The 24385-nt window shown below is 39.0% G+C and overlaps 1 long non-coding RNA gene across 1 annotated transcript in view; it reads right to left on the bottom strand.

Annotated features, from left to right (window-relative positions):
* The window catches only part of LOC128638986 (uncharacterized), a 144588-nt gene extending 121238 nt beyond the window's left edge, over positions 1 to 23350 (bottom strand). Inside the window, exon 1 of the long non-coding RNA XR_008399135.1 lies at positions 23143 to 23350. This is a non-coding gene — a long non-coding RNA (uncharacterized LOC128638986). The remainder of the gene's footprint in view (positions 1 to 23142) is intronic.
* Positions 23351 to 24385: the final 1035 nt, after the last annotated feature.

The following is a 24385-nucleotide window of genomic DNA, read 5'->3' as shown; positions in this document are numbered from 1 at the left end:
AGGCACTCACTGGGTCTTATCCGTCAAAGAAACAACTTTAATTTGTGATGTTTCGGGGTTACCCCCGTTTTCAAACAAACATACCACGGTATGGTGGTATGTTTGTTTGAAAAGGGGGGTAACCCCAAAACGTCATAAATTAAAGTTGTTTCTTTGATGGATAAGACCCAGTGAGTGCCTTCTTTCTTCGATGCTATATGTATATATCAATACCTATATATTATCATGTATATAGATAGATAGATAGATAGATAGATAGATAGATAGATATAGATATATATTGTGCCAAAATACCATCAAATATATGTAGAAATATGTATTTATAAATAAATAAAACATGATATTCTACGTTCAGCTTTTTCCATGCATCGGGGTAGCGCAAGAGGGATAGCTTTTTACTTTCAACTCATAATACAAGCGAAACCCGACACGCGCAAAAAGTTTACTTCTAGCGCAATTAGCGCTCTAGCAAAAGTGCTAAATAGTGCTCCACTCATAATCTGGCACATTGTTGTTTACACTTGACTGCATCCCCTCTGCAAACTGCCCCATTTTACAAATGCAAACATTCCAAAATCCAAACTATTTCAGTCCCAAGCAGTTTGGATGAAGGGTTTTGTACCTGTACAGCATTGGCAAAAAGAAAACATTTTACAGCTAACAGGGAACTGAAGAGCAATGTTTTCACGGAATCAAGTACAGTATGCTAAGCTTAAAAGGACATAAAAAACAACATTTGTCTTTCTTGATTCAGATAGTGCATATGATTTCAACTTTACAGTTTACTTCTATATTATCTCTGTATCCTTTGTTAAAGGAGCAGCAATTCACTACTGGGAGCTAGCTGAACAAATCAGGTAAACCAATCACAAGAGGTTTATATGTGCAGTTACCAATCAGCATCTAGCTCCCAATAATCACTGCTGCTCATGAGCCTGCCAAGTTATACTTTTCAACAAAAGATGTCAAGAAAACAAAGAAAATTAGATAATGGAAGTGAAATGGAAAGTTGTTTATAAATGCATGCTATATCTGAGTGTTTACAGAAAAAGTTGGAGTTTTTTGTCCCATTTTAAAAAAAAAATTTCTCTTTTGAAAGCTAATTAATAATAATATAGTGGCTACAATGCCCCTTTAATTAGCTATTTTTATGAGCAGCAGATAAATGTCTGTGATATTTACTCCAGTATATTGTTTCTCAAATTTTGAAATTTTTCTTATTCCTTTTTTTACCATTAACATAAAATCTACTTTGTCCTTTTCTAAAAAATGACACTGTTCTGTATAACTAGGTTATACATGCTGGGAAGAAATTTAGTAATCATGATTGGTTTATTTACATACGAACTGAGTATGTGCAAAAACTTTAACATTAAAAAAGCTGTGCAAACAGCCAAAAATGACATTCAAACCAAGCAAAATGATGTATATAACAAATCTAGGCCTAGATCATGACTGATGCAATAACTGTTGCGCGTGTTCGATAAGGGGTATATTGCGGCTTGTGTTGAAAGTAGCGCATGTATTAAAAGTTGAAACTAAATGCGCATTGGATTAGCGTGACTTCAGAGCTCTGGTTAATTGTTATGCTCGACTAAAAAGTTGCACAAAACACATCAAAAATACATTGAACAGTTACACTCATAATAACGCTGTCTAATCAAAATTATTAAAAAAAAAAATATTGCATAAAAAATGTATAAGGGCTCAAAGATATGAGGTCTCAGATGTTAAAAAAAGACTACAAAGGGCTTTAACATAGAGATACATACATATACATGTCTAAATATGTGTAAGTGTATATATATATATATATATATATGTTACTAGGGCTATGGGGCACTCAGATTATATATGGGTATTAAGTTATGTGCTGGGAATCCAAAATTCAATATATAACAAATTAGATAGAGAGAGCTCTACCAAATCTAGGCCTAGATTTGGAGTTTGGCGGTAGATGGGCTGTTAACGCTCCGCGGGCTTTTTTCTGGCCGCAGCATAAAATTAACTCTGGTATCGAGAGTTCAAAAAAATGCTGCGTTAGGCTCCAAAAAAGGAGCGTAGAGCATTTTTACCGCAAATGCAACTCTCGATACCAGAGTTGCTTACGGACGCGGCCAGCCTCAAAAACGTGCTCGTGCACGATTCTCCCATAGGAAACAATGGGGCTGTTTGAGCTGTAAAAAAACCTAACACCTGCAAAAAAGCAGCGTTCAGCTCCTAACGCAGCCCCATTGTTTCCTATGGGGAAACACTTCCTACGTCTGCACCTAACACTCTAACATGTACCCCGAGTCTAAACACCCCTAACCTTACACTTATTAACCCCTAATCTGCCGCCCCCGCTATCGCTGACCCCTGCATATTTTTTTTAACCCCTAATCTTCCGCTCCGTACACCGCCGCAACCTACGTTATCCCTATGTACCCCTAATCTGCTGCCCCTAACACCGCCGACCCCTATATTATATTTATTAACCCCTAACCTGCCCCCCACAACGTCGCCGACACCTGCCTACACTTATTAACCCCTAATCTGCCGAGCGGACCTGAGCGCTACTATAATAAAGTTATTAACCCCTAATCCGCCTCACTAACCCTATCATAAATAGTATTAACCCCTAATCTGCCCTCCCTAACATCGCCGACACCTAACTTCAATTATTAACCCCTAATCTGACGACCGGAGCTCACCGCTACTACAATAAATGGATTAACCCCTAAAGCTAAGTCTAACCCTAACACTAACACCCCCCTAAGTTAAATATAATTTAAATCTAACGAAATTAATGAACTCTTATTAAATAAATTATTCCTATTTAAAGCTAAATACTTACCTGTAAAATACATCCTAATATAGCTACAATATAAATTATAATTATATTATAGCTATTTTAGGATTAATATTTATTTTACAGGTAACTTGGTAATTATTTTAACCAGGTACAATAGCTATTAAATAGTTAAGAACTATTTAATAGCTACCTAGTTAAAATAATTACAAATTACCTGTAAAATAAATCCTAACCTAAGTTATAATTAAACCTAACACTACCCTATCAATAAATTAATTAAATAAAATACCTACAATTACCTACAATTAACCTAACACTACACTATCAATAAATTAATTAAATAAACTACCTACAATTACCTACAATTAACCTAACACTACACTATCAATAAATAAATTAAATACAATTTCTACAAATAACTACAATTACATAAACTAACTAAAGTACAAAAAATAAAAAAGAACTAAGTTACAAAAAATAAAAAAATATTTACAAACATAAGAAAAATATTACAACAATTTTAAACTAATTACACCTACTCTAAGCCCCCTAATAAAATAACAAAAACCCCCAAAATAAAAAATTCCCTACCCTATTCTAAATTAATAAATGTAAAAGCTCTTTTACCTTACCAGCCCTGAACAGGGCCCTTTGCGGGGCATGCCCCAAGAAAATCAGCTCTTTTGCCTGTAAAAAAAAACCCATACAATACCCCCCCCCCAACATTACAACCCACCACCCACATACCCCTAATCTAACCCAAACCCCCCTTAAATAAACCTAACACTAAGCCCCTGAAGATCTTCCTACCTTGTCTTCACCATCCAGGTATCACCGATCCGTCCTGGCATCCGGTGCTGAAGAGGTCCAGAGGACATCCGGACCGGCAAACCTCTTCTCCAAGCGGCATCTTCGATCTTCTTCCATCCGGTGCGGAGCGGGTCCATCTTGAATCAGCCGACGCGGATCCATCCTCTTCTTCTGGCGTCTCCCGACGAATGACGGTTCCTTTAAGGGACGTCATCCAAGATGGCGTCCCTCGAATTCCGATTGGCTGATAGGATTCTATCAGCCAATCGGAATTAAGGTAGGAATATTCTGATTGGCTGATGGAATCAGCCAATCAGAATCAAGTTCAATCCGATTGGCTGATCCAATCAGCCAATCAGATTGAGCTCGCATTCTATTGGCTGTATTTTTTGTACTTTAGTTAGTTTATGTAATTGTAGTTATTTGTAGGAATTGTATTTAATTTATTTATTGATAGTGTAGTGTTAGGTTAATTGTAGGTAATTGTAATTATTTTATTTAATTAATTTATTGATAGGGTAGTGTTAGGTTTAATTATAACTTAGGTTAGGATTTATTTTACAGGTAATTTTGTTATTATTTTAACTAGGTAACTATTAAATAGTTCTTAACTATTTAATAGCTATTGTACCTGGTTAAAATAATTACCAAGTTGCCTGTAAAATAAATATTAATCCTAAAATAGCTACAATATAATTATAATTTATATTGTAGCTATATTAGGATGTATTTTACAGGTAAGTATTTAGCTTTAAATAGGAATAATTTATTTAATAAGAGTTAATTAATTTCGTTAGATTTAAATTATATTTAACTTAGGGGGGTGTTAGTGTTAGGGTTAGACTTAGCTTTAGGGGTTAATCCATTTATTATAGTAGCGGTGAGCTCCGGTCGTCAGATTAGGGGTTAATAATTGAAGTTAGGTGTCGGCGATGTTAGGGAGGGCAGATTAGGGGTTAATACTATTTATGATAGGGTTAGTGAGGCGGATTAGGGGTTAATAACTTTATTATAGTAGCGCTCAGGTCCGCTCGGCAGATTAGGGGTTAATAAGTGTAGGCAGGTGTCGGCGACGTTGTGGGGGGCAGATTAGGGGTTAATAAATATAATATAGGGGTCGGCGGTGTTAGGGGCAGCAGATTAGGGGTACATAAGGATAACGTAGGTGGCGGCGCTTTGCGGTCGGCAGATTAGGGGTTAATTATTGTAGGTAGCTGGCGGCGACGTTGTGGGGGGCAGGTTAGGGGTTAATAAATATAATACAGGGGTCGGCGGTGTTAGGGGCAGCAGATTAGGGGTACATAGGGATAACGTAGGTGGCGGTCGGCGGATTAGGGGTTAAAAATTTTTAATCGAGTGGCGGCGATGTGGGGGGACCTCGGTTTAGGGGTACATAGGTAGTTTATGGGTGTTAGTGTACTTTAGGGTACAGTAGTTAAGAGCTTTATGAACCGGCGTTAGCCCAGAAAGCTCTTAACTCCTGCTATTTTCCGGCGGCTGGAGTTTTGTCGTTAGAGCTCTAACGCTCACTTCAGAAACGACTCTAAATACCGGCGTTAGAAAGATCCCATTGAAAAGATAGGATACGCAATTGACGTAAGGGGATCTGCGGTATGGAAAAGTCGCGGCTGAAAAGTGAGCGTTAGACCCTATTTTGAGTGACTCCAAATACCGGCGGTAGCCTAAAACCAGCGTTAGGAGCCTCTAACGCTGGTTTTCACTGCTACCGCCGAACTCTAAATCTAGGCCCTAGAGAGCTAAAGCGGATGTCAGGCCGCACCATACAAAACCCACACAATATAAATAGAAACGATATCCTAAACAGGTATGCTGGACATATACATATTTATTAAAAACATAGCCATAAGCAAATACTGAAAAAAAAGCAATTAACAAAATACAAGTGTAGTGCACTACTGAAATATGATTATGGCTAGCATATTAAAGATTAGAGCCGGCTCATGAGAAAGTTCATCTCTGCTACCGGGCACTTGAGTGTAAAAACATGCTCCGGTTATTGATAAACAGAATGCCATCCTTGATTCCCCTTATTGATTATGTATCTTATCCGGTACCGGATTCTAAATAATGATATGAGAGTCAAAGTGTGGCAAATCACTGTTAAATACTTTAATCGCATATGCAGGTAATACAGAAATCTTCAGGGTGCAAGGCTTATTGCTGCACGGCTTACCTTCGATATCTTCACAAACTCAGCGGGTATTACCTGACAGGATCTCTTCCGCGGTGTGTCTTACTGCGATGTATATGGCCAATGCAGCTCTTCACTTGCCCAAACACTTGGAATCGATATCGCCAAAATTCACAGCACTTCCACCATGCTGGCGTCCTCCACGCTGTGTCTTGTTCAAAGCATTACGCATTTCGCCCCTCCCCCTTTCCGGGCTGAACTCAGGGCTTCATCAGATGTGTCAAATTAGACAACTGAACAGGTTTTTAAACACTGGTGCAGATACAATGTTGCAACCCCTTCTAAGATTTAAAGGGGAATAATGTTATGCATATGCCGTTAACAAATTGTAGCCATTGAATTTAACATGCATAACATTTTGTAATATTTTGTAATAATTTATTTAATAAGAGTTAATTAATTTCGTTAGATTAAAATTATATTTAACTTAGGGGGGTGTTAGTGTTAGGGTTAGACTTAGCTTTAGGGGTTAATACATTTATTAGAATAGCGTTGAGCTCCAGTCGGCAGATTAGGGGTTAATGTTTGGAGTTAGGTGTCGGCGATGTTAGGGAGGGCAGATTAGGGGTTAATACTATTTATTATAGGGTTAGTGAGGTGGATTAGGGGTTAATAACTTTATTATAATAGCGGTGCGGTCCGGTCGGCAGATTAGGGGTTAATAAGTGTAGGCAGGTGGAGGCGACGTTGTGGGGGGCAGATTAGGGGTTAATAAATATAATATAGGGGTCGGCGGTGTTAGGGACAGCAGATTAGGGGTACATAGGGATAATGTAAGTAGCGGCGGGAGCTGAAGAGGTCCATGATCCGGCTGAAGTCATCATCCAAGCGGGAGCTGAAGAGGTCCATGATCCGGCTGAAGTCTTCTATTAACGGCATCTTCAATCTTCTTTCTTCCGGATCCATCTTGCAGACCTCCGACGCGGAAAATCCTGCTTGCCCGACGGACTATCGATGAATGAAGGCTCCTTTAAGGGACGTCATCCAAGATGGCGTCCCTCGAATTCCGATTGGCTGATAGGATTCTATCAGCCAATCGGAATTAAGGTAGGAAAATTCTGATTGGCTGATGGAATCAGCCAATCAGAATCAAGTTCAATCCGATTGGCTGATCCGATCAGCCAATCAGATTGAGCTCACATTCTATTGGCTGTTCCGATCAGCCAATAGAATGCGAGCTCAATCTGATTGGCTGATCGGATCGGCCAATCGGATTGAACTTGATTCTGATTGGCTGATTCCATCAGCCAATCAGAATATTCCTACCTTAATTCCGATTGGCTGATAGAATCCTATCAGCCAATCGGAATTCGAGGGACGCCATCTTGGATGACGTCCCTTAAAGGAGCCTTCATTCGTCGGTAGTCCGTCGGGCCAGCAGGATGTTCCGCGTTCGAGGTCTGCAAGATGGATCCGGAAGAAAGAAGATTGAAGATGCCGTTGATAGAAGACTTCAGCCAGATCATGGACCTCTTCAGCTCCCGCTTGGATGATGACTTCAGCCGGATCATGGACCTCTTCAGCTCCCGCTTGGATGATGACTTCAGCCGGATCATGGACCTCTTCAGCCCCCTGCTTGGGCTTGGATCAGGACATCGGAGGAGCTCTTCTGGATCGATCGGTGAACTTGGATTGGTGAAGATAAGGTAGGAAGATCTTCAGGGGCTTAGTGTTAGATTTATTTAAGGGGGGTTTGGGTTAGATTAGGGGTATGTGGGTGGTGGGTTGTAATGTTGGGGGGGGTATTGTATGGTTTTTTTTACAGGAAAAAGAGCTGAATTTCTTGGGGCATGCCCCGCAAAGGGCCCTGTTCAGGGCTGGTAAGGTAAAAGAGCTTTGAACTTTTGTAATTTAGAATAGGGTAGGGCATTTTTTTATTTTGGGGGGCTTTGTTATTTTATTAGGGGGCTTAGAGTAGGTGTAATTAGTTTAAAATTGTTGTAATATTTTTCTAATGTTTGTAAATATTTTTTTATTTCTTGTAACTTAGTTCGTTTTTATTTTTTGTACTTTAGTTAGTTTATTTAATTGTAGATAATTATAGGTATTTTATTTAATTAATTTATTGATAGTGTAGTGTTAGGTTTGATTGTAACTTAGGTTAGGATTTATTTTACAGGTAATTTTGTAATTATTTTAACTATTTTAGCTATTGTACCTGGTTAAAATAAATACAAAGTTACCTGTAAAATAAATATAAATCCTAAAATAGCTATAATATAATTATAATTTATATTGTAGCTATATTAGGATTTATTTTACAGGCAAGTATTTAGCTTTAAATAGGAATAATTTATTTAATAAGAGTTAATTAATTTCGTTAGATTAAAATTATATTTAATTTAGGGGGTGTTAGTGTTAGGGTTAGACTTAGCTTTAGGGGTTAATAAATTTATTAGAATAGCGGTGAGCTCCAGTCGGCAGATTAGGGGTTAATGTTTGAAGTTAGGCGTCGGCGATGTTAGGGAGGGCAGATTAGGGGTTAATACTATTTATTATAGGGTTAGTGAGGCGGATTAGGGGTTAATAACTTTATTATAATAGCGGTGCGGTCCGCTCGGCTGATTAGGGGTTAATAAGTGTAGGCAGGTGGAGGCGACGTTGTGGAGGGCAGATTAGGGGTTAATAAATATAATATAGGGGTCGGCGGTGTTAGGGGCAGCAGATTAGGGGTACATAAGGATAACGTAAATTGCGGTGCTTTGCGGTCGGCAGATTAGGGGTTAATAAGTGTAGGCAGGTGGAGGCGACGTTGAGGGGGGCAGATTAGGGGTTAATAAATATAATAATGGGGTCGGCGATGTTAGGGGCAGCAGATTAGGGGTACATAAGTATAACGTAGGTGGCGGTCGGCAGATTAGGGGTTAAAAATATTTAATCGAGTGGCGGCGATGTGGGGGGACCTCGGTTTAGGGGTACATAGGTAGTTTATGGGTGTTAGTGTACTTTAGAGCACAGTAGTTAAGAGCTTTATAAACCGGCGTTAGCCCAGAAAGCTCTTAACTACTGACTTTTTTCTGCGGCTGGAGTTTTGTCGTTAGAATTCTAACGCTCACTTCAGCCACGACTCTAAATACCGGAGTTAGAAAGATCCCATTGAAAAGATAGGATACGCAATTGACGTAAGGGGATCTGCGGTATGGAAAAGTTGCGGCTGAAAAGTGAGCGTTAGACCCTTTCCTGACTGACTCCAAATACCGGCGGTAGCCTAAAACCAGCGTTAGGAGCCTCTAACGCTGATTTTCACGGCTACCGCCAAACTCCAAATCTAGGCCTTGGAAAACAGACATAAATAAAGTATTCTTGGGGTGTTTGCTTTGGCCGAATGCATTTGAAAACCTGAAGATAAATGGGTTATCATTGAGCTGATGTATGGATTGTAATGGGTTTGAATTTGGAAGCACCAGAAATAACCCACGCGGTAAGTACTGGTAGAATATTTGGGTTTTATAATATGGCCACTGATCTTTAAAATGTTGCACAGCCTTGTCACTGCTACAAATACTTCAAATGTCTAATTAAAGGGGTAGTAAACAGTTTATGTTTCTGCTTTGTTGTTTACGAATAGCAGGATTTTAGTAGCTCATGTAACCTTCTTGCAGTATGAAGAGGTGTAGAAGTGGTATTTTAGCCCCCCTTTGGGTGATCTTTGAAAAGCAGCATGATGGACCACCTTTGTAATGCTTTTTTTATCTTCCAGACAGACAGTACAGTGAGTCAGATGTGTACTGCACAACCCACAGACAGTAATGGTAGCTGGAAGCATATTCCCATTGTAATCTATGGGTTGGGCAGTATGCTTCTGATTGGCTGTACCGCATACCTACCTGTAAAATAAATAATACAATTAATAAAACATAACAAATTGGGAAAAATGTAAATCTTTGTTCGGAGTCTGGCAGGGCAGCCATTTTAGAGAGCATCTGAATAGGGGCTGAAATACCACTTTAATTCATATTCATGCGGTAAGAAGGAGAAATCAGCTGCTATAATACTGCGATGTGTTAAAGGGATATTAAAGTGGAAAAAATGGCATGCTCTATTTACTCAGAGCATTTGATATCACTAATGGCCCTCACATGTGTTTAAGCCCCACTGTTGGTTTGTTACCGTTGCTGATTGGGTCACAGGAAGATTCTGCTCAGGAACAGTTCTCTGCAGCTCCTGAATAGTACTTTAACTATTTGGTACACATAAAGGTATTTTAACTATGTGAGGGTAAAACAGAGCTGCAGGGTTGCTAGTAATAAAGTTATATGCTGTAATGAATTAAAGCATATTGTTGTCCCACTATAATTGCCCTTATAGACTATTGCAGCATTATCTGCAGTTTTTCTGCTCTGCTAATAAAAATAACAGTTTGTTCTAACTCCCAACATATACGACACAACACTTAGAACAGGAATGGAGGAAAATTTACAATAACACCCGTAGATCCACCACCTTGGCTCGAATCATAGAGATGAATTTTAAGATACTCCTTAGCTGGTATTTAACACCGGTCAAGCTTAAAGGGACATGAAACCCACATTTTTTCGTTCATGATTCAGATAGAGAATACAATTTTAAAAAACTTTCCAATTTACTTCTATTATTTACCCGTATTTTTCGCTCCATAAGACGCACCTGAGAATAAGACGCACCTAGTTTTTAGAGGGAAAAAAACAAGAAAAAAAATATTCTGAATCAAATGGTGTAGTAAACTATTTAATAAACTATAACAGAATAATAGAACAGCAGTCAACAGTGGAATAAAGAACCTGGGTGCTGGCTGCTTGCTGCCAGGACAACCATCAATTGATGCCAATATAATTATTATCAGGACAGGAAGGAAACTACCAGTGCTGTAACTAGTGAAGAAGTCATTTTTAATTGAATGATTGACACTCATACTGCATGTGCCCAGCTGCTTCGGCCCCCTCGGACAGAGAGACCCCCCTCAGGCCCCATCCTAGTAGAAATTCAAATGCCCCTCCTTATAGAGCCCCCCACCCCATTCCAAGAAATGCCGGCTCCTCAGAGACCCCCACCAGTGCTGCAACCATTCCTACCTACTCACATGCTCCTCGCATGTCGACTGTCTTCTGCAGGCCGCAGCGGCGGGCTCACTCAGTCACCACCTCACCTGGCTCAGATGGATGGATGGTGCTGCTGCTGCAGTGTGTGAGCCTGTGTAATGACTCACTTGGAGATGTCAGGCGGCTCATCCCGCAAGATTTCTCCCTCTCTGTCTCAGAGTGAGTGACGTCAGGCAAGTGAGCTCCGCCTCGCGCTCCAGTCCTCCACTCTATGAGTCTGACAACACACACACGCAAGGCATGCACAGACCACCACAGTGCCAACAACTTTAAAGCAATAATAGCCGGGACGGGCAGCCGGGTCAGCCAGCCAGCCAGGTCACTGTGCGGTGTCATTACAACCCACCACCCACATACCCCTAATCTAACCCAAACCCCCCTTAAATAAACCTAACACTAAGCCCCTGAAGATCTTCCTACCTTGTCTTCACCATCCAGGTATCACCGATCCGTCCTGGCATCCGGTGCTGAAGAGGTCCAGAGGACATCCGGACCGGCAAACATCTTCTCCAAGCGGCATCTTCGATCTTCTTCCATCCGGTGCGGAGCGGGTCCATCTTGAATCAGCCGACGCGGATCCATCCTCTTCTTCCGGCGTCTCCCGACGAATGACGGTTCCTTTAAGGGACGTCATCCAAGATGGCGTCCCTCGAATTCCGATTGGCTGATAGGATTCTATCAGCCAATCGGAATTAAGGTAGGAATATTCTGATTGGCTGATGGAATCAGCCAATCAGAATCAAGTTCAATCCGATTGGCTGATCCAATCAGCCAATCAGATTGAGCTCGCATTCTATTGGCTGTATTTTTTGTACTTTAGTTAGTTTATGTAATTGTAGTTATTTGTAGGAATTGTATTTAATTTATTTATTGATAGTGTAGTGTTAGGTTAATTGTAGGTAATTGTAGGTATTTTATTTAATTAATTTATTGATAGGGTAGTGTTAGGTTTAATTATAACTTAGGTTAGGATTTATTTTACAGGTAATTTTGTTATTATTTTAACTAGGTAACTATTAAATAGTTCTTAACTATTTAATAGCTATTGTACCTGGTTAAAATAATTACCAAGTTGCCTGTAAAATAAATATTAATCCTAAAATAGCTACAATATAATTATAATTTATATTGTAGCTATATTAGGATGTATTTTACAGGTAAGTATTTAGCTTTAAATAGGAATAATTTATTTAATAAGAGTTAATTAATTTCGTTAGATTTAAATTATATTTAACTTAGGGGGGTGTTAGTGTTAGGGTTAGACTTAGCTTTAGGGGTTAATCCATTTATTATAGTAGCGGTGAGCTCCGGTCGTCAGATTAGGGGTTAATAATTGAAGTTAGGTGTCGGCGATGTTAGGGAGGGCAGATTAGGGGTTAATACTATTTATGATAGGGTTAGTGAGGCGGATTAGGGGTTAATAACTTTATTATAGTAGCGCTCAGGTCCGCTCGGCAGATTAGGGGTTAATAAGTGTAGGCAGGTGTCGGCGACGTTGTGGGGGGCAGATTAGGGGTTAATAAATATAATATAGGGGTCGGCGGTGTTAGGGGCAGCAGATTAGGGGTACATAAGGATAACGTAGGTGGCGGCGCTTTGCGGTCGGCAGATTAGGGGTTAATTATTGTAGGTAGCTGGCGGCGACGTTGTGGGGGGCAGGTTAGGGGTTAATAAATATAATACAGGGGTCGGCGGTGTTAGGGGCAGCAGATTAGGGGTACATAGGGATAACGTAGGTGGCGGTCGGCGGATTAGGGGTTAAAAATTTTTAATCGAGTGGCGGCGATGTGGGGGGACCTCGGTTTAGGGGTACATAGGTAGTTTATGGGTGTTAGTGTACTTTAGGGTACAGTAGTTAAGAGCTTTATGAACCGGCGTTAGCCCAGAAAGCTCTTAACTCCTGCTATTTTCCGGCGGCTGGAGTTTTGTCGTTAGAGCTCTAACGCTCACTTCAGAAACGACTCTAAATACCGGCGTTAGAAAGATCCCATTGAAAAGATAGGATACGCAATTGACGTAAGGGGATCTGCGGTATGGAAAAGTCGCGGCTGAAAAGTGAGCGTTAGACCCTATTTTGAGTGACTCCAAATACCGGCGGTAGCCTAAAACCAGCGTTAGGAGCCTCTAACGCTGGTTTTCACTGCTACCGCCGAACTCTAAATCTAGGCCCTAGAGAGCTAAAGCGGATGTCAGGCCGCACCATACAAAACCCACACAATATAAATAGAAACGATATCCTAAACAGGTATGCTGGACATATACATATTTATTAAAAACATAGCCATAAGCAAATACTGAAAAAAAAGCAATTAACAAAATACAAGTGTAGTGCACTACTGAAATATGATTATGGCTAGCATATTAAAGATTAGAGCCGGCTCATGAGAAAGTTCATCTCTGCTACCGGGCACTTGAGTGTAAAAACATGCTCCGGTTATTGATAAACAGAATGCCATCCTTGATTCCCCTTATTGATTATGTATCTTATCCGGTACCGGATTCTAAATAATGATATGAGAGTCAAAGTGTGGCAAATCACTGTTAAATACTTTAATCGCATATGCAGGTAATACAGAAATCTTCAGGGTGCAAGGCTTATTGCTGCACGGCTTACCTTCGATATCTTCACAAACTCAGCGGGTATTACCTGACAGGATCTCTTCCGCGGTGTGTCTTACTGCGATGTATATGGCCAATGCAGCTCTTCACTTGCCCAAACACTTGGAATCGATATCGCCAAAATTCACAGCACTTCCACCATGCTGGCGTCCTCCACGCTGTGTCTTGTTCAAAGCATTACGCATTTCGCCCCTCCCCCTTTCCGGGCTGAACTCAGGGCTTCATCAGATGTGTCAAATTAGACAACTGAACAGGTTTTTAAACACTGGTGCAGATACAATGTTGCAACCCCTTCTAAGATTTAAAGGGGAATAATGTTATGCATATGCCGTTAACAAATTGTAGCCATTGAATTTAACATGCATAACATTTTGTAATATTTTGTAATAATTTATTTAATAAGAGTTAATTAATTTCGTTAGATTAAAATTATATTTAACTTAGGGGGGTGTTAGTGTTAGGGTTAGACTTAGCTTTAGGGGTTAATACATTTATTAGAATAGCGTTGAGCTCCAGTCGGCAGATTAGGGGTTAATGTTTGGAGTTAGGTGTCGGCGATGTTAGGGAGGGCAGATTAGGGGTTAATACTATTTATTATAGGGTTAGTGAGGTGGATTAGGGGTTAATAACTTTATTATAATAGCGGTGCGGTCCGGTCGGCAGATTAGGGGTTAATAAGTGTAGGCAGGTGGAGGCGACGTTGTGGGGGGCAGATTAGGGGTTAATAAATATAATATAGGGGTCGGCGGTGTTAGGGACAGCAGATTAGGGGTACATAGGGATAATGTAAGTAGCGGCGGGAGCTGAAGAGGTCCATGATCCGGCTGAAGTCATCATCCAAGCGGGAGCTGAAGAGGTCCATGATCCGGCTGAAGTCTTCTATTAACGGCATCTTCAATCTTCTTTCTTCCGGATCCATCTTGCAGACCTCCGACGCGGAAAATCCTGCTTGCCCGACGGACTATCGATGAATGAAGGCTCCTTTAAGGGACGTCATCCAAGATGGCGTCCCTCGAATTCCGATTGGCTGATAGGATTCTATCAGCCAATCGGAATTAAGGTAGGAAAATTCTGATTGGCTGATTCCATCAGCCAATCAGAATTAAGTTCAATCCGATTGGCTGATCCGATCAGCCAATCAGATTGAGCTCACATTCTATTGGCTGTTCCGATCAGCCAATAGAATGCGAGCTCAATCTGATTGGCTGATCGGATCGGCCAATCGGATTGAACTTGATTCTGATTGGCTGATTCCATCAGCCAATCAGAATATTCCTACCTTAATTCCGATTGGCTGATAGAATCCTATCAGCCAATCGGAATTCGAGGGACGCCATCTTGGATGACGTCCCTTAAAGGAGCCTTCATTCGTCGGTAGTCCGTCGGGCCAGCAGGATGTTCCGCGTTCGAGGTCTGCAAGATGGATCCGGAAGAAAGAAGATTGAAGATGCCGTTGATAGAAGACTTCAGCCAGATCATGGACCTCTTCAGCTCCCGCTTGGATGATGACTTCAGCCGGATCATGGACCTCTTCAGCTCCCGCTTGGATGATGACTTCAGCCGGATCATGGACCTCTTCAGCCCCCTGCTTGGGCTTGGATCAGGACATCGGAGGAGCTCTTCTGGATCGATCGGTGAACTTGGATTGGTGAAGATAAGGTAGGAAGATCTTCAGGGGCTTAGTGTTAGATTTATTTAAGGGGGGTTTGGGTTAGATTAGGGGTATGTGGGTGGTGGGTTGTAATGTTGGGGGGGGTATTGTATGGTTTTTTTTACAGGAAAAAGAGCTGAATTTCTTGGGGCATGCCCCGCAAAGGGCCCTGTTCAGGGCTGGTAAGGTAAAAGAGCTTTGAACTTTTGTAATTTAGAATAGGGTAGGGCATTTTTTTATTTTGGGGGGCTTTGTTATTTTATTAGGGGGCTTAGAGTAGGTGTAATTAGTTTAAAATTGTTGTAATATTTTTCTAATGTTTGTAAATATTTTTTTATTTCTTGTAACTTAGTTCGTTTTTATTTTTTGTACTTTAGTTAGTTTATTTAATTGTAGATAATTATAGGTATTTTATTTAATTAATTTATTGATAGTGTAGTGTTAGGTTTGATTGTAACTTAGGTTAGGATTTATTTTACAGGTAATTTTGTAATTATTTTAACTATTTTAGCTATTGTACCTGGTTAAAATAAATACAAAGTTACCTGTAAAATAAATATAAATCCTAAAATAGCTATAATATAATTATAATTTATATTGTAGCTATATTAGGATTTATTTTACAGGCAAGTATTTAGCTTTAAATAGGAATAATTTATTTAATAAGAGTTAATTAATTTCGTTAGATTAAAATTATATTTAATTTAGGGGGTGTTAGTGTTAGGGTTAGACTTAGCTTTAGGGGTTAATAAATTTATTAGAATAGCGGTGAGCTCCAGTCGGCAGATTAGGGGTTAATGTTTGAAGTTAGGCGTCGGCGATGTTAGGGAGGGCAGATTAGGGGTTAATACTATTTATTATAGGGTTAGTGAGGCGGATTAGGGGTTAATAACTTTATTATAATAGCGGTGCGGTCCGCTCGGCTGATTAGGGGTTAATAAGTGTAGGCAGGTGGAGGCGACGTTGTGGAGGGCAGATTAGGGGTTAATAAATATAATATAGGGGTCGGCGGTGTTAGGGGCAGCAGATTAGGGGTACATAAGGATAACGTAAATTGCGGTGCTTTGCGGTCGGCAGATTAGGGGTTAATAAGTGTAGGCAGGTGGAGGCGACGTTGAGGGGGGCAGATTAGGGGTTAATAAATATAATAATGGGGTCGGCGATGTTAGGGGCAGCAGATTAGGGGTACATAAGTATAACGTAGGTGGCGGTCGGCAGATTAGGGGTTAAAAATATTTAATCGAGTGGCGGCGATGTGGGGGGACCTCGGTTTAGGGGTACATAGGTAGTTTATGGGTGTTAGTGTACTTTAGAGCACAGTAGTTAAGAGCTTTATAAACCGGCGTTAGCCCAGAAAGCTCTTAACTACTGACTTTTTTCTGCGGCTGGAGTTTTGTCGTTAGAATTCTAACGCTCACTTCAGCCACGACTCTAAATACCGGAGTTAGAAAGATCCCATTGAAAAGATAGGATACGCAATTGACGTAAGGGGATCTGCGGTATGGAAAAGTTGCGGCTGAAAAGTGAGCGTTAGACCCTTTCCTGACTGACTCCAAATACCGGCGGTAGCCTAAAACCAGCGTTAGGAGCCTCTAACGCTGATTTTCACGGCTACCGCCAAACTCCAAATCTAGGCCTTGGAAAACAGACATAAATAAAGTATTCTTGGGGTGTTTGCTTTGGCCGAATGCATTTGAAAACCTGAAGATAAATGGGTTATCATTGAGCTGATGTATGGATTGTAATGGGTTTGAATTTGGAAGCACCAGAAATAACCCACGCGGTAAGTACTGGTAGAATATTTGGGTTTTATAATATGGCCACTGATCTTTAAAATGTTGCACAGCCTTGTCACTGCTACAAATACTTCAAATGTCTAATTAAAGGGGTAGTAAACAGTTTATGTTTCTGCTTTGTTGTTTACGAATAGCAGGATTTTAGTAGCTCATGTAACCTTCTTGCAGTATGAAGAGGTGTAGAAGTGGTATTTTAGCCCCCCTTTGGGTGATCTTTGAAAAGCAGCATGATGGACCACCTTTGTAATGCTTTTTTTATCTTCCAGACAGACCGTACAGTGAGTCAGATGTGTACTGCACAACCCACAGACAGTAATGGTAGCTGGAAGCATATTCCCATTGTAATCTATGGGTTGGGCAGTATGCTTCTGATTGGCTGTACCGCATACCTACCTGTAAAATAAATAATACAATTAATAAAACATAACAAATTGGGAAAAATGTAAATCTTTGTTCGGAGTCTGGCAGGGCAGCCATTTTAGAGAGCATCTGAATAGGGGCTGAAATACCACTTTAATTCATATTCATGCGGTAAGAAGGAGAAATCAGCTGCTATAATACTGCGATGTGTTAAAGGGATATTAAAGTGGAAAAAATGGCATGCTCTATTTACTCAGAGCATTTGATATCACTAATGGCGCTCACATGTGTTTAAGCCCCACTGTTGGTTTGTTACCGTTGCTGATTGGGTCACAGGAAGATTCTGCTCAGGAACAGTTCTCTGCAGCTCCTGAATAGTACTTTAACTATTTGGTACACATAAAGGTATTTTAACTATGTGAGGGTAAAACAGAGCTGCAGGGTTGCTAGTAATAAAGTTATATGCTGTAATGAATTAAAGCATATTGTTGTCCCACTATAATTGCCCTTATAGACTATTGCAGCATTATCTGCAGTTTTTCTGCTCTGCTAATAAAAATAACAGTTTGTTCTAACTCCCAACATATACGACACAACACTTAGAACAGGAATGGAGGAAAATTTACAATAACACCCGTAGATCCACCACCTTGGCTCGAATCATAGAGATGAATTTTAAGATACTCCTTAGCTGGTATTTAACACCGGTCAAGCTTAAAGGGACATGAAACCCACATTTTTTCGTTCATGATTCAGATAGAGAATACAATTTTAAAAAACTTTCCAATTTACTTCTATTATTTACCCGTATTTTTCGCTCCATAAGACGCACCTGAGAATAAGACGCACCTAGTTTTTAGAGGGAAAAAAACAAGAAAAAAAATATTCTGAATCAAATGGTGTAGTAAACTATTTAATAAACTATAACAGAATAATAGAACAGCAGTCAACAGTGGAATAAAGAACCTGGGTGCTGGCTGCTTGCTGCCAGGACAACCATCAATTGATGCCAATATAATTATTATCAGGACAGGAAGGAAACTACCAGTGCTGTAACTAGTGAAGAAGTCATTTTTAATTGAATGATTGACACTCATACTGCATGTGCCCAGCTGCTTCGGCCCCCTCGGACAGAGAGACCCCCCTCAGGCCCCATCCTAGTAGAAATTCAAATGCCCCTCCTTATAGAGCCCCCCACCCCATTCCAAGAAATGCCGGCTCCTCAGAGACCCCCACCAGTGCTGCAACCATTCCTACCTACTCACATGCTCCTCGCATGTCGACTGTCTTCTGCAGGCCGCAGCGGCGGGCTCACTCAGTCACCACCTCACCTGGCTCAGATGGATGGATGGTGCTGCTGCTGCAGTGTGTGAGCCTGTGTCATGACTCACTTGGAGATGTCAGGCGGCTCATCCCGCAAGATTTCTCCCTCTCTGTCTCAGAGTGAGTGACGTCAGGCAAGTGAGCTCCGCCTCGCGCTCCAGTCCTCCACTCTATGAGTCTGACAACACACACACGCACGGCATGCACAGACCACCACAGTGCCAACAACTTTAAAGCAATAATAGCCGGGACGGGCAGCCGGGTCAGCCAGCCAGCCAGGTCACTGTGCGGTGTCATTCACTTAATTTTTTTTTGTCATAGGCAGTCACATTCGCTCCATAAGATGCACAGACATTTCCCCTTACTTTTGAAGGGGGGAAAAGTGCATCTTATGGAGCGAAAAATATGGTGATTTGCTTCCTTCTCTTGTTATGCTTTGCTGAAAGGTTTATCTAGACAAGCTCAGGAGCAGCATAGAACCTAGGCTCTAGCTGTTGATTGGTGGCTGCATATATTTACTGATTGTCATTGGCTCACCCATGTGTTCAGTTATAAACCATTAGTGCATTGCTGCCCCTTCAACAAATGATACCAAGAGAATGAAAGAAATTAGATAATAGCAGTAAATTAGAAAGTTGTTTAAAATTGTATTCTCTATCTGAATCATAAAAGAAAATGTTTGAGTTTCATGTTCCTTTAATAAAATCTACTCGTCTTCCTCTCCACTATGCTGGAGAGGTTGCAACACAGCTGGCACTATGCTACGCATGTGGTGGTAATGCCCTAAAATAGTTTCTTTATGCAAATCCGTAGAGCAAACACTTCAAACACTTATAGGCCCAGACCTTTTTTTAACACCAGATGTGGCCCTATTACACAGAAGTTGCTACTGGAAAATATGCTCCACACTTTCCCAAATGTGCTTGAAGAGCGCCAAGCTGTTACTGGTCAAGTTTTGGAAATTAACAAGACTATCTACCGGACAACTATGGTTACAAAAAAACAAATGAGATCCTACTCTGAGAACTTTATGGTTACTACAAATGCAATAAACTTTCTATGTTTTTAGATGTTAAATTTTACTGGGAGTCAATGTCAAACCCAACTAGCATTGCTCCTAAAGATGTAGGGACATCTATTCACATCATCCCATTCGCTAACCTCCCCTTCTTCTCCCTACCCTCTCTACCGACACATCTGTAAAACTAATTGGAAATACCTGTAACCTCTCTACACTACTACTTAAGCTTTACTCTTATAAGCAAACCTAGCTGTCTAGTGGTCTACTCAACCAAACTACGAACCTGCTGTCTCGTGTTTATGTTTATTTGTTTATATGTTCATACGAACACCTACATTTTATTTGTTAATTAATGTTGTCTTTTTCACATATATCTCCTTCTGTTGAGCATCATTCATTGGGATCTTCATTTAGAAGGACTATTCGCCTATTATTCCTCCCGGAGAGCTATACTCCCCTACAAAGGTCTACTTCTTTGACACTCTGAAATAACAGACTGACTGTGTCAATTAGAAAGGAGATTCTTGAAATTATTATTGCTAACTCATGCAACTCTTCTCATGGTATTTTTATTCATCAATGTTTGTATGCCTGTTAAAAATAATAATAAAAAGAAAATTACATTTTGTTATGTTGTTGGTTGGGTATTTGAATACAGTTATAATCAGGCTGTAATATTGTGTTTGTGTCCAAAGGTGAAGTTCTAATTGTCAACATGTTTGTCCTACATTATTAAGTCTACACCTGAAATGTCCTCTGTCTGGGGCTCCAACATTTTAAACCCATGTATTTTACAACTTGCAAAATTTGAAAGCTTAATGTTACTAATGACATTTTAATGCTGGAGACATTTTAATAGTATAACCTTTTAGACAAACAGGTGTGTATGCTGGAGCCCACAGTTATGGAAATGCCCATCAGTGCTTTATGAAAACGTATATCAAACACTCACTGATTCAAAGTCAGTAGCCTTTGTCTGAACTTGTACTGACGCACTTTCGTTTTGTACTTCTATTTATAAAGACATAAAAATCTATGAAACTGTAATATAAAATGATTATAAGTAGCAAACACTCTGCAATATAATTTATTTATTTATTTTGCCCCCTTTTCCTATTATTTATCTCTAAAAAATGTAGGGTTCTCTACTTTTGAGAGCTGGAAGTGTACAAGGAAGGCTTAACAAGCCTAACCCTGCTACATACAGATTCCTAACTTGTGATAAGATAAAATAGTACATTCCAATAAAAGTTTTGACAATAAGTTTGCTGTGGTAAGCGTTGTCTCTTCCAGAAACAAATAAGACAAATAGTGGGGGCAGTCTGGCCATGGAAAGTTTTCATGCTTAACGGGTATGTCAATTTATTATAAGAACATAGAAAATTCTTATAATTACAAAGGCCTAGATTAGTGGAGTGCTACTGATAGCTCTGCTGATATGGTGTTCTATCCACAATCTAGTATTATATGTAATTGAAAAAAAAAGGTTTATCACAAACTGTTATTATGTCCTATGGTTTCAATGGATAGCAAAAAGTTGTGAGTTATGTGTTGGGCTCGAGAGCAACACATAATAGTGCTGAAAAATGTATTGCGCTGGGAGACCTGAAATAATGTGTTTAGGGATAAAATAAAAGCATAACGAAATGGATGTATAGTATATTAAAATAAATCCATTTGCACACACACACCGATATATTAATATATATTAAATTAAATTAAATATACAGGTTTTTTTTATTAAATAAATATTAAAAAAGTGAATTAAAGCGCTATGGTATATGACAAGGTGCTGGACTGGGAAGGGCTCAAAGGTGTATTTGTATGTGTGTGTATTAGTATGTGTGTAGATATATAAGTGTGTATGCATATATGTGTGTACATATGTATGTGTATGTGAGACGACACATACAAATGTATACATACACACATATATACATACAGACACTTATATACATACACACATACAAATCTATACACATACATATACACCTTTGCTTTGAGCCCTTCCCAGTACAACACATTGTAATATACCATGCCATACCATATATATATTTAAAAGCTTAAAAGTTTAGAGGACCTTTGATTTAGAGATCAGGCAATAGCCAGCACCTGAGTTTTTCAGCTTGGCCCATGTGAGGCATTTAATAGGACCACGCTATCCGCCCATAGATTTTGCTTAAGCGCTAACATTTTACTTTGAACTTTTAGTAAGACAGTAAAAATGGAAGAGCTATGGATTGCATTCTAGAGATGTTAGCACACTATAGAGATACCATTTTTATGCTCCACTTGTAATCAAAGTTTTATGTCCCTATAAGCTCCAGAATGTCTTATGACAATTATCTGTGCCCAAGACTACTAATGTCCTTAGCTAGCTATGCAGGTACTTTTGTAGTCTTATTCATATTGTATGTTCATGCCCCGAAGATTATCAGCTTCAGAATTTTTTTTCCCTTGCAAAAATAACAGTAATTACATTGGACTAAAATATGGCCTTGTGGGAAGAAATCCATATTTCAAGCTTCAAGCAAACAATGAACTGAAATATGACTGACAAATACCCTCTAATAAACAATTTAGTAAAATATTGGGGAAACCAACTACTATTACATATGGAAGAATGTACAAAACTTAGAACATTTTTATTTATGGGAGAGTGCGATTTTCCAAAAATTCTATAGGATAATTACATTAGCAGAAGAGATCAGTGGAAACAGTAACATTCTAAAGATAGATATGAAAATATAAAAAAATGTATCTAAATAGTTTGTAAACTTAAAATAATAACCTGTTATCAAATTTTATTATTTTTACTAATAGACAATCTTTACTATATTTCAAAGTAAATTGATTATATATACTATCTGATACAATGCAGATATATGAGTAAAAGGAATAAATAAAAAGAATCAAAAAGACATAAGCCCTTAGACAAAGAAAGGAACATAGAGGTCATTATAAATATGATTGCAAACATAGACAAAGATCTTATTCCAGTTCCAGAGTTAGCAACAATAAAACTCTCTATTACATTATATGAAGATTTGTGTTGCTATAAATAGTTGTTGTTGATCTTAAAAATGGAATGTGATCTTTCCTATAGAAGGAATCTAGAAAAACCGGCAAAAAAAGACCAAAATAGAAAATTAAAGATTGTTTGAAGAGAGATGTTAGACAAACCCATTTTTGACCTTATAAACAGCAAATGTTTTTTGTTCTGTATGGACAAATGAATTGTAGATATAGCGTAACTACAGATTGAACTACTTTATTATTTCAAAACATTTAGTTAAATTGAGAACATATCTACCTATTTGTTAAAGACTATTTCAATTGGAGGTCTACCACCTGTTTTCTTATCTAGTTTTACCACTAGCCCCGTTTTAGGCTTGACAGCTGTGTAACAGTCATAAAACCTGTGTTTTATACATTACATTTCTTTGCACTTACATTTTTTTTGTACATTTTTTCTTACCTTTGTCCTTTCACTGATGTGCTCCTGTACTTTCTCTATCTCAAACTCCTCCATTTCTTTCTCTAATAATGTTACCATCTGAATGGTTTCTTACTCTTTCACGTTCCTTCTCACTCTCTCAATATATCCCCATTTCATCTCTTTCTCTACCTTTTTCATTCACTCTATCTCATGCCTCCTCTTACTCCTTTCACTCCTTCCCCCCTCACTTACGCTTTCACTCTCTCAGTTTCAGATTTTTGCCCCTCCTTACAAAACATACTAGATGTTTAAAGGACCATTAAATACAGTAGAATGGCATCAGTATCAAATGCATTATAAAAAGATAATACAATAGTATGAATTTCAAATGAGCTCAAAATTCTTTCTGACAAGCTTCAAAGATATTTCTATTTTTACTGCCCCTGTACCATGTGACAGCCATCAACCAATCACAAAATGCATATACGTATATATATGAATATGTTTGCACATGCTCAATAGGAGCTGGTTGAGAAAGTGCACATTTTGACAATGAGAGTAAATTGGAATATTGTTTAAAATTGTGTGCTCTATCTGAATTTTAAAAAGCTTAATTTTGCTTTAGTGTCCCTTTAAATGTAAAATGAACGTGTACATGTGAAAAACATAAATGCAACGTATTGTGTATTATGTAATGTTATGTACATATATGTGCAGTGTGTGTAAAATAATGTAGCCATAAAGGAACAATAAACACTCAAGATTATACTTAAAAAAAGTTTAAATATGCATACAAAATCAACTTTACAACATAGTTTAATTATTGTCCCCCATTTGGTTCTAATTTAAACAACCATTAAATACTGTAGGATTCTATAATCAACAAATACATAATAGAAAGACAATGCTATAGCACTTAATTTTAAATGAGTAGTAGATTTTACGACCATTTCATCCTCCCCCTATATAATGTGACAGCCATCAGCCAATCACAAACACATACATGTACTGTACATATAATGTGAAATGTTGCACATGCTCAGTAGGAGCTGGTGTCTCAGAAAGTGTGCATATAAAAAGATTGTACGCATTTTGATAGTGGGAGAAAATGGGAAAGATTTTTAAAATTGCATAGTCTATCTGAATCATGAAAGTTTAATTTTGACTTTAGTGTCCCTTTAAGTCTGAAAGCTGTTGGTTTTCCAGTTCTAAGAACTCAAAGTGCACATGGCAGGCTTCACCCTGGTGTATATATGTCCCTAATTGCTTTAGCAGAGATGAT

The sequence above is a fragment of the Bombina bombina genome, chromosome 1 (assembly GCF_027579735.1).
Source record: "Bombina bombina isolate aBomBom1 chromosome 1, aBomBom1.pri, whole genome shotgun sequence".
Taxonomy (NCBI): Eukaryota; Metazoa; Chordata; class Amphibia; order Anura; family Bombinatoridae; genus Bombina; species Bombina bombina.
The sequence above is the reverse complement of the archived record's forward strand: the minus strand, read 5'-3'. Positions and strand labels throughout refer to the sequence as shown.